Raw genomic sequence first — 16734 nt, 5'->3', positions numbered from 1 at the left:
TTTCTGAGCTTTGCATTGTAATCCTGAGGGCAGAACTGAAAGGTATATAGAAACTGTCATATCAGATCAGACCAACAGTCCATCTTGTATTATATCTTGTCTCTGATAGTGGCCAGTACCAGAGACTTCAGAGGAGAATAGAAAACCCCCTTTGGTGGACAATTATGCAATAATATGCTTATGAAGAAGTTTCTTCCTAAATTGTAGACAGCAAGTGTGCCAGAATGTGCTTTGAGAAACACAACTGAACAAAGATTTCTGAAGTGGGTGGCTTAATCTGAAAACAGTCTATGGGAAAAAAGCATTTGAAGATTCCATGGCTATTCTCTCTCATAGGATTTCTCTATCATGTTTGCTCTGTTTACAAAATGCTTTCTCTAACAGCCTGCCCTTCAAACGGAGCCTGGGACCTCTGAGTCAAGCTGGGTTCTTCCCTTCTCACATGCCATTTCACACAACAAAGGTCGGCACACCAAATTATGCTCTCAGTGACACCTGTGTAGGTCAATACAATTAGAACTCCACAAACCCATAGAAGGTAACTTAATAAACTGCTCTGTTGATGTACATGAAAGAGTAGAATGCAGCATGTGGTGTTCACTAATCACTCTGGAACCCAGGTGCTTGAAAGAGATCCTTTTTATTCCCAATTGCTTCTGCATAATAGAACATGGACTTCTGCAATGCCCCTTCCCCAGACTTCGTGTCTGGGAAACTAACACACTTAAAGGTATAGTTTCCCAACCCCCTATAGCTAGCTTGCTCTCAGTTGACTCTTCAGTGGCCAATGGGATTACATTTTATCTTTAATCGCTCTTGTAATTAAATGTGACTACCTACACACGGTGCTCAGGATTTGTTGTGCAGGAAGATGCCATTTTGACATTGTCCATTTTCAGACTAGAGTGTCATTGTAAACACCATAGGCTCTAGACTTATTAGATAGTACTACCTCATCAGCTAGGGCCCACTTATGCCCTGTTCATACACAATTGTGCAGGCAAGAAAAGTCCCCAATAGCCACATGGGATCTTCTCTAGTTGCAAGTACAAGACAAAGAGCAGAAACTTTGCATCTGATATCCCTACCATCACCCTGGAAAGCAAGTGGCTGGATAAAGGGGAAAACACTGGGCTCTGGCCATGCGCTACTCTTTACATAGGACTGAGCCTAAAGGCTCAACCTAGTCCTAAACACATTCATTTTATCACAAAAAAACCAAAGCATTTTAGGGAGGAATTTTCAGCACTTAGGCATTTATGAATGTCAATTTGTAAAAGCAACCCTCCACAAATTAAAAATGAGATCATCTTGCTGCAGTCCTCCCTAGAACAGGCCTTCCAACAGCATCTGTAAGAGTCTTTAGACAAATTTGTCCAAGCCTTGTGATTTATAGTTAGGCAACTATTCCAAGTAATTTACCTACGGTATATTGAGATTTGCATTGCATCTATTTACTTGGTTTAGCACTTGATCAAAACTTCTGAGTTACAGAGGATCCACATGATTATTTTATCTAGGTTCTCATTTATGGGCTTATTTTTCTGTTCATTTCAAAGAAAAATCCTTCATTACTCTTATTGCCTCATTTATAGCTACAGCTTCAACAAAATCTTTATGAACTTCTAAATTTGGTGGTAAGAGCTAAGTGATTTTATTTTTTTATAGAATTTAAACTGAAATTTTAATTCCTTCGGTAACAAGGTATTCCTGGTGGTAGAGCATTTAAATACATACCAATACTCTCTGTACATTTCTTCAGAGTTTTGGCTTCAAATATCATATATTCAGTCTCTATTTAAAAGATTTACTGGCAGACTCAAAAAATTCACTGCCCCAATCTGGTGCTGCAGTCTAATAATTCTTTTATATAGAAATGTAATGTCTTTTAGCTCAAATCCAATGCTGTACTTGAAATACCCTCAAGATGATTTATTCACACATTACACATCAATATATGGAATGTGTCCTTTCCAAGTTAATTTCTTCTGAAACCATGTTCCTTTTTAACTATTCAAATTTTTGGAACACATTAGTTGGTTCAATAGAAGCCAAGGCACGATTTAATATTAGCCTACATGTTTCTTGTGTAAACACTTTTGCACTGATTTGAGAAATTCTGGAATCCTGTTTTAACTTAACTTACTGCTATAGTTCATCCAGCACTTTTGGTATTGAGCAATTTATCAATGAGTTGTGTTTGGACAGTTCTTACTATTATTTTAATATGATTCAAGTGTCAATTTCCTAAACTGTCAAAGTCTCATGCCCTCCTGCATTTTGTTAAGTAAAACCTTCCCTAGCCGTGCAGTATTGTTTTCGTATTTTTAACTAAGTGCATACATTCTTCTGTTCAGATAAACTCAGAAGTCCATAATTTTCTGCGAAGTTTGGGCATACAGTGGCATAAAAAAGGTTCTTGCTGCAGGCAAAGCAATCATACTTCTGGCAGGTTTACAGAAAAGCAAGACACTTACATTTTCACCTCAGGTGGTTTGTGAAAACAAAAAGGCATTTTTTGCAGATGGAAAAAACTGTCATTGTAACAGGACAAGCTGTGTTTGCTGATAGAAATGAAAACATTTTGCTCTCTGTCAAACCTGGGAATACTGGAGGAAATCACAGTTTTCACTTGTGAATACTCAAAACAGAAGCCAGTAGTTTAATTGAGTTTTACCTGAGCAGGCAGAAAGTCACACCAAATTGATTAAGGGCCAAGTTCTGCTTTCAGTTATATATATTATATTGTGACAGGGTTGGGCCAGATGGCTACAGGAGAGTAATAGAAGGCAGATATATTAGCCCCAGGTTAAGTAGGTCCCTTTTCTCTAGGTAAGGTAACAGAAGTTTCCAGAACAATCAGGAACCTTCTGGAGACAAGACAGGCTGATTGGCTGCAGGTGTTCTAATCAAGAAGCTGCTAGAATCAATTAAGGCAGGCTAATCAGGGCACCTGGGTTTTAAAAAGGAGCTCACTTCAGTTTGTGGTGCGTGTGTAAGGAGCTGGGAGCAAGAGGCACTAGGAGCTGAGAGTGAGAATGTGGACTGACGAGTACAAGCATCAGACGACACCAGGAGGAAGGACCTATGGTGAGGATAAAGGTGGTGTTGGGAGGAGGCCATAGGGAAGTAGCCCAGGGAGTTGTAGCTGTCGCACAGCTGTTCCAGGAGGCACTCTAGACAGCTGTATTCCACAGGGCCCTGGGCTGGAACCCAGAGTAGAGGGCGGGCCCGGGTTTCCCCCAAACCTCCCAACTCCTGGTCAGACACAGAAGGAGTTGACCTGACTGTGGGTTCACGAGAACAGCTAAACTGAGGGCTGCCGTGAAGCTCCAAGGTGAGCAAATCCGCCAATAAGCGCAAGACCCACCAAGGTAGAGGAGGAACTTTGTCACAAGATAAATATATGCACACACACAATTACAGTTCCCATAAGCATCAGTGAGGATACACCCTGCCACCATCTCAAATAATTCTGCTTCAGATGGGAAATTTACCTTCAAGGCCCCCCAAATTCTGTCAGTGATTGGCAATGGGTCAAAACTGTTAAGCATAGATAGAGGTGGATGGAAAAAGTATGAAGGGAAGTCAGACAGAAGTGAAAAACAGGTGTACTTAATGGAAGAGGCAGGATGGGGAAAAAACTATGGACCTTGACTCTTTGTAGATATAGACATAACATTTTGACCATACACATTAAAAAACAAAACCCTAAAACAATCAAAAGAGAAATCTTCAGGAGAAGGACACTGATAGAGTCTTAAACTCCTTTGATCTTATTGGCATAGGAATGAATATATAATATTTTCCACTGTGTGGTCACTGGTGTACATCATGGGGAGTTAATGCACCGTTGTCATATCAGCCAGCCAGCCAGCCAATCAAAATAAAGATTTAGTCAGTCAGTATCAGGGAGAAGTACTCTGATATAATGCACTACTTCGTATTTCTTTACACCTGAACAAAACAGCCATCATGCAGCTGGAGTGATCTTTAGTCACCAAATCACAGGCTAAGTAATGCAAATAATTTCCCTCTTTTTGATCTTAAAACTGAATTGAGAACTACCCCAGACTGAATTTGGACAGCCAGTGAGTGAAGGGATTTCTTTTTTAATGCTGATTAATGTAAATAGAAAATAATTTCCCACTGTCTCTTAATTAGAGCAGGGTGAATAATGGATTTTTCAATTCAGTGGCAATTAAAAAGATGTGGGGTCAAACAAGACATCTTGCTTGACCTGAAACATTTAATTTTTTAATAAAACTGAAGGACATTTCTAAACAAAAAAGTTGTGTCAAACTGAAAAATTAAAACATTTCATTCTGAAACAAAATGCTTTGGACTTTTGTCAGAAACAATTTGGGGAGCTCTATATGAATGCACAAAATGTTTTGATGTTGCTGAATCTCCATTTTTCATGCAAAAAATGTCTTGGCCAAAAAAAAAAAAGAGTTACCCAGCTCTACTCTTAAATTGGGTTTCTCTTACTAAAATAATCTGAGAAAGACCTTAAAGAAAGTCTTCTCTAATCTGATGTGTCACATTTTATATATGGACAACAATTGCATTCTACAATCTTTGTCTAATGTATTCAAATATTTGTTGGGGTTTTCTTCATTTATTTCATTAAATATCAAAGAAAACCATTAACTTCTGACATACAAATATTATGTATGAGGGAAAGCTATTAAAAGGAAATATTGACTATTGAGGGACAAAAACCATGAAATCAAAATTCCTTTCATATTCATACTACCAGGAATTCAAATATTAGCATCCTCTAAGAAGGGGAAAAAATTAATTAATTAATTACTGTACTAAATTCTGGTCCCACTGAAGTCATTAGGAGTTTTGCCATGGTCTTCAGTTTGACCCAAATTTGGCTATGTGAAAGGTTAATGGTTTTAAAAAAAAAAAAAAACCACACACACACAACCCCACATACACCACACTTCTGAATTGAAAACTGACTTTGTTTGTAAAAGTCATAAAACAGTCATTTTATGGTATCAGTAGGGTCCTACCAAATTCACGGCCATGAAAAACTCAACATGGACCATAAAAATCTGGTCTCTCCTCATGAAACCTGATCTTTTGTGTTTTTACCTGTACTGTACAGATTTCGATGGGGAGACCAGCATTTCTAGAATTTGGGTTCTGACCCAAAAGGGAGTTGCAGGAGAGTCACAAGGTTATTTTCGGGGGAGTTGGGGTATTGCCACCCTTACTTCTGTGCTGCCTTCAAAGTTGGGTGGCAGAGTCGAGTGCCCCGCCAGCAGCAATACCATACATACCATGCCACCCTCACTCCTGCATGGCTGCCTTCAGAGCTGGGCAGACAGAGAATGGCAGCTTCTTACTAAGGGCAGCGCAGAAAGGTGGCAATACCATACCATCATCCTTACTTCTGCGCTGCTACCTGCGGCGGCTCTGCCTTCAGATCTGGGCTTGCAGCCATCGCTCTCCAGCTACTCAGCTCTGAAGGCAGTGTTGCCTCCAGCAGCAACACAGAATTAAGGGTAGCAGTACTGCAACGCCCCCTATAATAACCTTGCGATCCCCCCAACAACTCTTTTTTGGGTCAGGACCCCTACAATTACAACACCATGAAATTTCAGATTTAAATAGGTGAAATAATGAAATTTACGATTTTTAAATTCCTATACCTGTGAAAAAGACCAAAATGGACCATGAATTTGGTAGGGCCCTAGCTATCAGTATACATCCACTTGAACTTTTTGGCATGCTTTGGGAGTCTAACATTCTAGGCATTGAAGGGGAAGGGGGAATATGTATGGAAATCCGCAAAGGAACAGAAGATGATTAAGAAAGTGACAACTATGAGGGTTAGAAGGGACCACAAGGGGCTAGTCTAACCCCCTGCCAACATGCAGGATTTGTTGTGTATAAACTATGCAAGACAGATGGCTATCCAGCCTCCTTTTGGAAACCTTCAGTGAAGGACCTTCCCCAACTCCCTTGGTTCTATTCTTAGTACTGTTCTTACAGTTAGGAAGTTTTTCTTGAGATTTAATCTAAAGATGCTATGCTGCAGTTTGAACCCAGTGCCTTTTGTCCTGCCTTCTGTGGCAAGAGAGAATGTTTCTCCATCTTTTTTATGGCAGCTTTTCAAGTATATGAAGACTGCTATCATGTCCCCCTGAATCTCCGCTTTTCCAAACTAAACATAAGCAGGTTCTGTCAGTCTTTGCTCATATGGCTTGCATTCCATCCCTTTGATATGTCCTTTTTTAGACAATCTAAAATGTAAAGGTTGTAAACACCAAAGAGGATGAGGAATTGTTTAGTGTAGCACAAAATGTAGCATTGGGAGAAAGAAAATACTAGGACAGATGAAATTAAGGGGAAAACTTGGGTTAAATACCAAGAAAAACTCACAGTCAGACATAATAGTGACCCCAGTGAAGTCAACAGAAATACTTTCATTGACTTGAGTGAGACCAGAGCTTTACCATTAGGTGTTAGAGAGTCACCCTCGCCCATCCCTCCCCAAATAATAGTAGGATGACAATTTCTTGGGGATTTAAAATAAAGGGGTGGGCAGGGGGAGACTGAACTGTACAAAGTATTCGGAAATATTCAGTGAGGAACAATCCTACTTTGGCATGAAGATGGACTCTATTTACTAAATATTTCCATTTTTTGTTTATATGATTTTATCAATCACTGAAAAACAGCCCAAATAAGCAAGTACCAGCAATCCCAGCATAGCATAAAGCTTTCAGAAGAGTTATTTGTGTGCACGCTTCCTGTATATGTATGTTTATTGACACTTGCACAGCAAGAAAGTAATGGTCTGACTGACATAGATAGCACTACAGAGGATACCATTTTTTATAGGAAATAACTAATTTTCCATTTACAGATTGCATCTTGAGGCTTTCATGTAAGCTAATATCATGAACACAACACTAAAACAATGGTCCAAACAACAACAAGGATCAGATTACCTCAAAAAAGGAGTTTATAAGTGTTCACTCACTAAAACATATTGCACACACTTTTCAGGAAATTCACTATGATACAGGGTATGTATGTCACATGTAGTAATGAATGGTGACAGCTATGTTTATCCTTTTAACTAAAAACCCCCAAAATACTTTAGCACAATAGTGACCATAAAAAGTAGTTCACCAAATCATACAGTCATGTTAGGAAATAAATTATTGACATGGATTGAACAGGAGTATTCATTTATAAAAATCATCTACATTTATCGGGCACTAGCTGGTATTTCTTCCATTTCTACAATATTTCAGATTGCTCAATCAGTAATTTATCAAATATCATTACCCCAAATGTACACTTTACATACAAACCTGTATGGAGAAGACCAGGTCCCTCAGTGCAGATACACAGAGGGACAGAGATCCACCCACATGCTTCTCTTTACAGGATCAGTGCCCAAAGAACTAAACAACCAGCTGAATAAAGGACAAGGCAATATTGAAAGCCAGCAAGAAAGCAGCTTAAGTCCCCCGACTTCAGATCTCAATGAAGTCAGCTGCACAGCAGACCATGTCAAATAGGAATTGTTGAACACCTTATTTTAAGGTCAGGCTTGACAAAGTCCTGGCTGGGATGATTTAGTTGGGGATTGGTCCTGCTTTGAGCCGGGGGTTGGACTAGATGACCTCCTGAGGTCCCTTCCAACCCTGATATTCTATGATTCATGAGTGTTGTATATGGATATAACTGGTTTGATTCTGGTTAATAAAATCTTCAACAACAGATTCAGGAAAAAGATTTGAGGCACAGTCTTCTTTCCCATGGAAATTGAAACTGTTGCCTGATAAACCCCTTGTTGATAAGGTCCTAGTTTTTTTTTTAAAAAAAAAAACTATAAAATATATTTTACACTATAAATAAAACACGTAAAAATTCAAACAATTCTAAGAACATTGCAAGGAAAAGAGCTAATTTTTGTATTAATTCTGCATATCAGTTCACAAATAAACAACATAGAAACACCTCTACCATGTTGTTGAATAAGAAAACATTTGCCAGAACAAAATGATTATTCACTAGAATTCCTATTTCAGTCTTTTTAATCTAGAATGGTGTTTAAGTGTGACTTATAGAAACACCGAACTATCATTAGAATGAAACATTCATTGAAGATATGATACATTTGGATTTTTATTTAATCTGGCATTTCAGTGGTATTAACACAAGGATGAGTGTTATAACTTTTTCCTATGTTATGCACTCTGGTATTACTCTGTTAATTTTTTTTAAATATCCTACCTCATAAAAGAGCGGTATGGAACAGAAATTTAAGAGACTTATTTTATTCAAATAATTTGTTGACTGAAGGTGTGAGCTATAGCTGTTAGTCTTAACTCAGATTGTAGCCAAAGAGGTTGATCTAAAGTCCATTGAAGGCAACAGGAGTCCTCATTAACTTCAAGGGGCTTTTGATCTGGCCCAAAGTATGGTTGGAAAGAAATAGTGAGAGCAGTAGATACTGTTTCCTAAAATAGTTGATACATAAAACATTTAAGCAAAGGATGTTAAAATGTATCTTCATCTTTTCTATTAACTCTGCAGCTAAAAGATTTCAAGAAAGATCATAAATAGAGATCGGTCTCAAGATGTAGGTTTTTCTTCAACTTTTTTTTTAAATTTCTTTACAGTCATGTGTTTTAAACCCTTGCTTTCATGAAGTTTGTAAAGAAATTCTAATATTTAAGACAATGTGAGCTGCTAACATTAGACAGACACAATCTGGTGTTCAGCCAGGAGATGTTGACACAGTGGATTCATGTGACAAAAGCTGGGAAGACAAGTGAGTTATTTGTTCAAAACCCATCCCTATCTCAAGAAATCCTCTTTTCCCCCTTTTAGGAGCAATTGGGAAGGGAAGAGAAGAGAACTGTTTCTCACTGGCCAGGGAATTCTATCTGCCCTAAAGTGCTCACTTGCGTCTTGGGACAAAAGACGAGTGCATTAAAATGCATAAAAAAAATGTGGAAAGAGCAGACACTATGTATTATACAGTTGAATCAAAGTGGTGATCACGTTTAGATTAAATGTAGAAAAAACAACTTTTTGAGATTGAACCTGAGTTAGGAATTCCGGCTATAATTCGATGACTAGGGCCCTACCAAATTCAAGGTCCATTTTGGTCATTTTCACAGTCATAGGAATTTCAATTTTTTTTTTTCAGGATTTCAGCTATTTAAATCTGAAATTTCACAGTGTTGTAATTGTAGGGGTCCTGACCCCAAAAAGGAATTGTGGAAGGCTCACAAGGTTATTGTGGGGGCGGGGAGATGGCGGTACTGCTACCCTTACTTCTGCGCTGCTTCTGGCAGCGGCGCTGCCTTCAGATCTGGGCAGCTGGAGAGCGGCAGTTGCTGGCCGGGAGCCCAGCTCTGAAGGCAGAGCTGCCCCCAGTAGCGGCACAGAAGAGAGAATGGCATGGCATGATATTGCCACCCTTACTTTGCTTTGCTGCCTGAAGAGCTGGGCCCTCAGTCAGCAGCTGCCACTCTCTGGCTGCCCAACTCTGAAGGCAGCAGCGCAGAAGTAAGGTTGCAATGGTATAGTATTGCCACCCTTACTTCCGCGCTGCTGCTGCCTTCAGATCTGGGCACCAGGCCAACAGCCACTGCTCTCTGGCCACCCAGCTCTACAGGCAACACAGAAGTAAGGGTGGCAATACCGTGACTCTGCTAAAAACCCTTGTGACCCCCCCCCCCCAACTCCCTTTGGTTCAGGACCCCCCAATTGGAGAAATGCTGGTTCCCCCTGTGAAATCTATATAGTATAGGGTAAAAGCACACAAAAGATCAGATTTCATGGGAGAGGGGGGGAGGGGAGGAGGGAGACCAGATTCCACAGTCTGTGACGTGTTTTTCATGGCCGTGAATTTGGTAGGTCCCTATTGATGACACTTAATCTTACTTGCTGGTCTCATGGGATTTTGATCCAAACTTCTGGAAATCTTTTTTCAACTATTTTAGTGAGTGTACTTTGACCACATCTGAACAGAAACAAAAACTGCCTACTTATAGTTTTGAATATGTCCCCAAGCCAAAAAAAATCTTATTGATGGGTTTAAGATGTGGAGATTTAGATCTGAAAAGTCTCCTGAAGAAAGGGAATCCAAGCTGAGGTTCTGGTTTAGACCCACCTCTAATACCTGAATAAATAAATTCAAACAGTCAAGTCCATCCCTAATGTTTTATGACTTCACAGACAGTCATACTACCTGCTTTTTTCCAAGTGTCAGAAAAAAATATTTACTGTAACCTTTTCACTACAGATTTTTTTCATATTCTGTTTCTAGTTTGTGCTATAGCTTTAGCCATATTGCATTTTAAAACAAATGCCCATCTCTTAATAAAAGACATCTTCATTTCCCCTAATTGCTCTATTGCAATTTTCATTCTGCCATAGGGAATTCCCAGTAGAGTTTTACAGACACTTTTCTTGCTCTGTTGGCAGTGCTCTGCTGTTTTGATTCCCAATGCTGCAGTAGTTTTTATCTCTTAAGCAATTTAAGAAATTCTACAGACCTACTGTGTGACAATTCAAAATAATGTTCTAGAAGATTAACCCATAAAAGTGCAGAACAGTATGTGCTTTGAAAAGGTCACATAGAAGCTTTTCATTAAACAAATCAATATGATCACAAACAGATCCTTGAGTCTCACTACTATTTTAATTGGCTGACATTGCCTTCTGAAAATTCCACCTCAGAGGTGACATTAATTACAACTTTATGGGTTTCTAGCTTATGCTAACACAAACTGGAAAATAATTACTACCCAGTGACTAAATCCTTTGCTACTATCCAGACAAAGTTATCATATAAAATAATATCTAAGGTGATTGTGTATTCAAAGTATTCAACTATTTCCCAGATATATTTTATTCAGTTATTATACAAACAATATTATTAAGGTTGCAAGGTAAAGCACTCAAAAGTTAGAAAATGCCAGTGTTAGAGTTGCTTGAGCTAAAATAATACCCCCATCTCGTGCTGTTGCAGGAGGAGGAGAACACACTTTCCTAGTGAGTTTTACATATATTTACTAGCAAAGGAATGGTGAGACTCCAGAATCTTGGGTTCCATTCCAGCTTCTCATGGGGAGTGTTTTTTAGTGTGCACAGACTCTACTGACCATTCCCCACCCCAAGTTCGGCTTCTTCTACTCTGTCCCATTCAGATTGTCCTTGTCCTATTTTTTTTCCTACCCCTAGATCCTTGTCGTAGTCCCATTCTTCTTGATTAACCAAACCCAGTCTCCTCTTCTGGACTTGCTGTCAGAGTCCCAATCACCCACACACTCTCCATCTCTGACTCCTTCCCCAGTTTCCTCGTCCAGCTATTTCTAGTTCCTCCCACACCAGTTCCTCATTTTATCTCTCTCCACCCTCTGCTCTGGTTCCCATCCAATCTCAGTCCCCACCTCTGCTCAGGCTCCTTGTTACAGTCTTTGTCAGGGCAGTCCCAGCTTCCCCCCCCCCCAACACCCCAGGTCCTTGTGAGGTGTCTCCCTTCCTCCCAGTCCTGGTTTCCTTGCCTAATCAGTCCCACTCTTCTGCCTCCCTCCAGCTCCTCATGAAATCTCAATATTCTCTGCCCCCAGCCAACTAACTCCTAGACCCACACTCTGTTTCCCTCACCAGCTCCCAGACCCACTCTCCTTGCCCAATTAGCCCCAACCACCCTCCTACTAAATTTCAAGTCCTTGCTCCAAAGAGTGGAAGCACTAAAGCAGTTCAGAAAAAAGGTCACCAGATTGTTTTTACCCATTTAAAACACTCCCCCCCCCCCCCACAAAAAAAAAATCCCCCCTAGTCTTGTTCTTGAAAACAGCAGAACTATTTTCCAGGAGGAAAAAGAAATCTGCCCAGGGCAGACACCCACTATGGAACATTTCAGCCCAATGGTTAAAGTTATAAATAACTGAAAACATGGTCTGCAGGGCTGCCCAATACTTCCCATAATAATAGGCACTGCTAGTAGGCCCACCTATAATATAGTTTAAACTCATCAACTTTTATATATTTGCTACTTGGATATGGCATTTTCTCCTAAAGAAATAAAGATTTAATTGCTTTTTGAAAGAGTTTAACAAAGTTAGTGGTTATGATGTATGGTGTCTTTTCAAAGTCATGTAACATTTCTTAATGTTATCCACAGCCATGAATTTAACAGACCCTCTTCTTAAAAAAAAAAGTAACATCTGTACAATACCTTGCATATATAGGCTTATATTAGAAAAGCTACACTATAAAACAAAGAGGGGGGAAAGAGCAGTCAGCCATTAAAATTCAATAAAAAAATGCTAGCTGATCTGTAATTGACATTGGAGATGGGAAGAAACCATCCTAAGAGAGGGAAGTATTAAAGTAGTAAATTTTTATATGACAAAATGTCTACATGTATTCTGTATAGCTAGTAACGCGATGACAAATTGAGCCACTGGGCTTATAATATAGATAGGTTACTCAATATATTCCTTGGATCAAAATATATAGCCTACAGCCTGGAAATAAGTGTTTTGATTTACTGGGGTAATTCACTAAAAAAAAAATTATATAAGTTAAAGAATTATTCTGTAAACTGCAGAAACCACTGCAACTTACAGAATAATTCTTATTGTTCACTTATATAGTTCATTTTTTTAGCACTGCTATATTTACAACACAAAATATTTCGAGAAGAGGGTAACCTGCAATTTTTTCCCCTCTGACCCCAGTTCAGCAAAGTATTTACACTCGTGTTACTTTAAGCATGTGAGTAGTACCACTGACTTCAATGAGACTATTCATGTGCTTGAAATTACCATACTTTCACAGGATAAACTTAGGAGCAGATGCAGCCTCCCAAATCAGTGGGTGCTCTAAACTGCCAAGGGGGCACCAAGCACCTGCAGCATCAGCCTCTGGCGTGGCACCACAATCCTAATTCCAGCCGAGTGCCATTGCTTTGCTGACCAGGAGACCTGTGTCACCAATTTGATGACATTTACTGTGCTTGCTCATGTAGCAGGGGAGACTGCAAACAGGTTGTCATCTACTCCCCCAGACCACAGATTCATGGTGTATCTTGGCAATACTGTCAGCCTGTGAAGATTGAACAGTCTTCCACAAGAGTTCGTTCTAGCTCCAGCACTTTTCAACCTATATCTCAGCAATATTCCACCAACATCCTCCCATAAGTTCACGTACACAGATAACATTGCACTAACTACTCAGTCTTCCTGATTTGAAACCTCAGGAAAGATTCTAGAATGGAATGTAAACACACTAGGAATCTATTTCAAGGCATGGCACGTAAAGCCAAATGCCTCAAAACAGTGGTCTCAGCTTCCAATTTTAATAATACACAGACCAAGACGACATCATCAATTTCTGTGGGTGACTGTTCATGCATGATCATAATCTGTGGTACCTGGGGATAACCCTGGACCCCATGCTCAGCTTCTGTCCCTACTTTGAACAAACCAAAAGGAAAATGAAGGCCAGGATCAACATTGTACAGAAGCTTGCAGGAACATCTTGCGGAATCGACACCCGCACACTCCAAATATCAACACTAGCTCTGGTCTATTCCATAGTGGAATACCATGCCCCAATTTGGAGCGGAAACCCCCACACCATTTTAGTGGACACAAAGAATCTTAAATGGTTTATATTGACCAATTTTCTAGTTTGTTAGCCAAAGCATAGTCCAATATTATTTTTGTCTTCTCATATCCAATACTAGTAGTTGCCGTTAAGGATATTTAATAAGCCTCTAAAAAAAAAAAAAACTAAAATTCAATCCTTGAATCCCTTTCTTTAGTTAATCAAAATTAAAAGACCCTAAGAAAGGTAATACATGCAATCAGTTAAGTAATTGCTTAACTAAGGTTTGTTTTATATCCTTTTTGTCTTACATTGCCTTCTTCTGTTTTTTGCCCCCCAAACCCCAACGAACCAACCAAAAAACCTCCCCCCAGACAATCACACAAACCTCCCCACAAAAAGCTTTAAAAGTCTCCACATCGGGACAAAATGTGATAATTTTTGGTACTTCAAGAAGCTTCATGGGCCTGGAAATCAGTTTCCTAGTCCACACTTGGTATTAGTAAAGATACTGCTACACTGGGTGACAGCAATGGCAGCTACCAGAGCAAATCTGCAGTGTAGAGAAGGCCTTAGATGGATGTACTCAGGACAAATTACAAAAGCCACATCCCTGCTGAGTGCCCTAACCAACCACTTGGCTATTCTGAGGTGTATTGGTCTCTCTCGATAGCTCACCAGAAATTCCATCCTGGACCTGAGAAACCTTTCCTGGACTAAAGTTTCAACAAAAATGAAACGTTCCCATGAAAAAAGTTACTTTTGACAATTCAGCGTTTTTCAACAAAATGTTGAACTGGAAGATTGACACAATGTTGCAATTGAAAATTTCTGAGTAGCTCTGCTCACAACATTCTGACCAGGAGAATCACATTTCATCCACTAGGCTCCAAGTGTTTGATAAACAGCTATGAATATTTGCAAGTGTTACATCAAACCAATGGTTCTCAACCCAGGTCTCGCAGGATGCTTGTGGCCAAATCAGCGCACAGCTGCGGCCCATCTGACATCCTCTGGGCCAAATAGGTAGTATATACATTGTGTGGATGCAGGTCACATAATTTATTGAGAGTTGCACATGCGGTCCACAGTGGTAAGTTGGTTGAGAATCACTGCAAACAGGAGATACAGCCTTAGGGGAAGAAAAATCATTAAAAATAAATAAGTCCATCTAAGTCAGCCTTAGTAAAAATGCTTTTGTCAAGGTTCCTCCCCCACTCTGAACACTAGGGTACAGATGTGGGGACCTGCATGAAAACCTCCTAAGCTTATCTTTACCAGCTTAGGTCAAAAAGTTCCCCAATGTACAAAATATTCCACCCTTTGTCCTTGGATTGGCCGCTACCACCACCAAACAAATACTGGTTACTGGGGAAGAGCTGTTTGGACGCGTCTTTCCCCCCCAAATACTTCCCAAAACCTTGCACCCCACTTCCTGGACAAGGTTTGGTAAAAAGCCTCACCAATTTGCCTAGGTGACTACAGACCCAGACCCTTGGATCTTAAGAACAATGAACAATCCTCCCAACACTTGCATCCCCCTTTCCTGGGAAATGTTGGATAAAAAGCCTCACCAATTTGCATAGGTGACCACAGACCCAAACCCTTGGATCTGAGAACAATGAAAAAGCATTCAGTTTTCTTACAAGAAGGCTTTTAATAGAAATAGAAGTAAAGAAATCACCTCTGTAAAATCAGGATGGTAGACACCTTACAGGGTAATTAGATTCAAAAACAGAGAACCCCTCTAGGCAAAACCTTAAGTTACAAAAAAGATACACAGACAGAAATCGTTATTCTATTCAGCACAATTCTTTTGTCAGCCATTTAAAGAAATCATAATCTAACACATACCTAGCTAGATTACTTACTAAAGTTCTAAGACTCCATTCCTGTTCTGTCCCCAGCAAAGCAGCATACCAACAGACAGAGACCCTTTGTTTCTCTCCCTCCTCCCAGCTTTTGAAAGTATCTTGTCTCCTCATTGGTCATTTTGGTCAGGTGCCAGCGAGGTTACCTTTAGCTTCTTAACCCTTTACAGGTGAGAGGAGTTTTCCCCTGGCCAGGAGGGATTTCAAAGGGGTTTACCCTTCCCTTTATATTTGACAGCTTTATAACATGAAAATCCTATCATGTTTCCCAGCACATCACAACTAAATTAAAAATTCACCAAATCCTAGGGTTTGCAACTGAACAAAGATTTTATAGGGTTCAGATGTCAAACAGGCATACCTACACAAACACCACAACAACTCAAAGATCAGTCCCTGCAGAGAATAGTTTCCCTTAACAGTTTGTTGGTTTTCATTAAAAATAACGTGGTATAGAAACAGAGCAAATATTTTTCCCTTTTATGACAGTATTCTTTTCTTTAATTACAGAAAATGGGAAAATCCTGTACAAGTTTCAAAAGATGTACTTCAGTAAAGCACATTTGTGTCATCCCTTCCAGAGACAGAAGGAAAAGACTGAATAAGAGACAAAACCCATGTTACCAAGAGAACAGAGCAGATGTCCCTGGACCTCTAAGGCACTTTGCTGAAGCAGAGGCAGAGACAGAGACAGAGACAGAGACATCTTGTCACAGCCATTCATAGTCCCCCAAGTAAAAGGCTATTTGCACCGCCAGCTTCTGTAAAAGAAAAAGATGAGATAGAGCTGAAATTCTCTCTCCACCTAAAAAATAAGAAGTTACAGCACAGGATTTTTCAATTTATCGGACTTGCAAATTACCTAGAAAATTTCAGGCTGGGTATTCAGTTCCTAAGCTAAGTACCCTAAAATTATATCTTAAATTGGTTTAAGTACGGTATTTTCTCATTTGCATTCAGTGCTGCTGCAACAGTGAAATCGGGGGGGGGAGGGAGGAGGAGGAGAGAGAGAGAACAACAAAGTGTTTTCTATATTAATTTTGCAGCATTTTTTCCTTCCTTTCCTAAACTATCCTGAAATAAAATAAATGAATGTTGCACCTGTACAACTGTGTATAGTGGTATATTAGTCTGAAAAGAGTTAGCTGCTTTAATTTTGGATACCAAACACAATAAAGATAAACGAACAACCAAAAACACACTCCCAAATACTACACAGCCAAAGTATAGAAAGTAAAAACAGTAGTTTTGT

The 16734-nt window shown here is 39.6% G+C and overlaps 1 long non-coding RNA gene across 1 annotated transcript in view; it reads right to left on the bottom strand.

The window, feature by feature from the left end:
* The window catches only part of LOC125640591 (uncharacterized), a 96866-nt gene extending 80663 nt beyond the window's left edge, over nt 1-16203 (bottom strand). Inside the window, exon 1 of the long non-coding RNA XR_012669506.1 lies at nt 16107-16203. This is a non-coding gene — a long non-coding RNA (uncharacterized LOC125640591). The remainder of the gene's footprint in view (nt 1-16106) is intronic.
* Between the last annotated feature and the right edge of the window lie 531 nt (nt 16204-16734).

This window comes from Caretta caretta, chromosome 7 (genome assembly GCF_965140235.1).
Source record: "Caretta caretta isolate rCarCar2 chromosome 7, rCarCar1.hap1, whole genome shotgun sequence".
NCBI lineage: Eukaryota > Metazoa > Chordata > Testudines > Cheloniidae > Caretta > Caretta caretta.
This window is presented reverse-complemented; position numbering and strand designations above follow the sequence as displayed.